A 2057-nucleotide genomic window follows, 5' to 3' on the forward strand; every position below is an offset into this window, starting at 1 on the left:
ATATGTAACCTGAGGTACCACTGTATTTAAGAAATGTGTAGAGACTGAGATGCAAAACATAGACAGAAAAATGCAATGACCAGAAATCAGATGGATATCAAAGTCTGATACAAAAGCCACTGACTGCATGTAATAATTTGATTTCACCATTTGGGTCTCTGGCTTATAAAGAGTTCCTTTCCGGCCATGTAAGGTTCAGTAGGCCTAAAGGCTCCTGCCTGAAATCATGGAAAACCACTGCCATCATAGTAAAGTTAAGGTACATGGATCAATGGCCTGATTTGATACAAGGGCTCTTCCCCTTCCTGGCTAATATTAAATACACAATAGGCTTTATGAGATCTGGTGTTGACAAAATGAGTATACTTCCTTGTAGCTCAGTGTTGGATGGGTAGGCTTGCCAATCTTTTTCTTTGAAGGTGTCCTGTGCCTTTCATAGTTGCAGAAATTCATTAGAAACTGAAGTAGACATTCAACAAGTTTTTTTTTTAACCTTGTATGAAGATGAGACTTGTGCAACAACATCTGCTGGTAAAAAGGGTTGGAAGTTGGTGAGGGATACATTTCTGGTTCCTCTCTGTCTTAATGGAGGCAGCCCCCACGACAGCGGGAGATCAAAGGCGTAAGGAGGGGGGGAACGGGCTTCAATCGCAGTTCGTCTTGGTACCTGACTCTCGCTCCAGCATGGAATGCGGGGGGGGGGGGGGGAGGGCAGGGGGGGGGGAGGGCAGGGAGGTGCTGAATGATAAAGCACTTTGCCTGCTGAAAACCCTCCAACACCACCATTAAGAAGCAGAGCCTCTCCTGATAATTAGAGCTTAATTGGACTGAAGTACAGGTGTGTGCTAGAAGACTTTAAGGTTTGAATTTGAGATAAGACTTCATTTGGTGCAAAAGATGTGTGTAGGGGGAGAGGTGTGAGCTGTCAAGGAACTGATAAGGTTCTTTATTGAGTCATGTGCAGTTCGAGGGACCACTCTTCTTCCCAGGCTGAGAGGAAAAATGGTGAAAACAGTTTCTTTACTGGGACAGAGTGACTTTTGCAGTTGTTGTTAAAAGTTCTTGGTGCAAAACAACACAGCACGGGACAGAGTGATGGAGAAATTTCTGGAACAATGCAGTATCAGCTCTGCCCAAGGAATGACAGATAACAGCAACAATTGGGGGGGGGGGAGATAACATCTTACAAGGACTAGAAGAAATACCATGGACAGAATAGAACTGCCTTGGGCTCATGTGATGGCAATGGAAGAGCTTTGCTGGGAGGGCATCCCCACTTTCCTTCCTCTACCAGTGTCATGGAGGACAGTTCCTAGCCTCCCTCTCGCATCGTTGCTTAGCTGTGGCTTGCCTGCCACACTGTACAGCAAAGAACACAGTTTGTGTCTAGGAATGGAATCCAATGCCCACTATCTGAAGTCTCTACCTGCACCAAGTTCAATTTCCCCAGAAATCTTAACTTGCCTGCTACAGCTCAGGAGTTTGCAAGAAATCATTTTGTGGCATGAATGATACACTTGCCAAATATGTAGGTCCTCAATTCTGCCAGTTTTTTGTCCAATATCTCAGCCATCCACTCCACTATTTTTTTCTTTGAGAGTCATGTCATCAGCACTATATTCAAGAGTCTCCATTTGTGCCTCTTTTGAGGCTTTCTGAGTTGTGGATATTGTTGTTTGTCCTTATAAAGAGCTGGCAGGCCACTCCTCTGTTTTAAGACTCTAACAAGTTTGAAATGTTAAGTACTCCAGAGGATGCTGGCCAGCTTGACTAGTCTGGAATCCTGCGGTTTTGCTGAAGGTGGGCCTCAAAAGGTTCCAGGTGAAGGCCAGATTGCTTCTGCAGGCTGAGGAACTCCATAAACAACATCCTACATCACTTGCCATTGCCCCATCCCCCACATGTGAAGGACGTGCAGTGACCTTCTGGGTACCATTCTGCAGGTAACGTTAACACTAGTGCAATTCCTATCTCCACAATAAACTAAGTATGGTAGCTGCTCTCTCTGGGATAAGAATGCCAGTTTTAAGAAAATCAGAAACTTGAGTGCTGGGAAA

Source organism: Podarcis melisellensis (genome assembly GCF_964234715.1).
Source record: "Podarcis melisellensis genome assembly, chromosome: 2".
NCBI lineage: Eukaryota > Metazoa > Chordata > Lepidosauria > Squamata > Lacertidae > Podarcis > Podarcis melisellensis.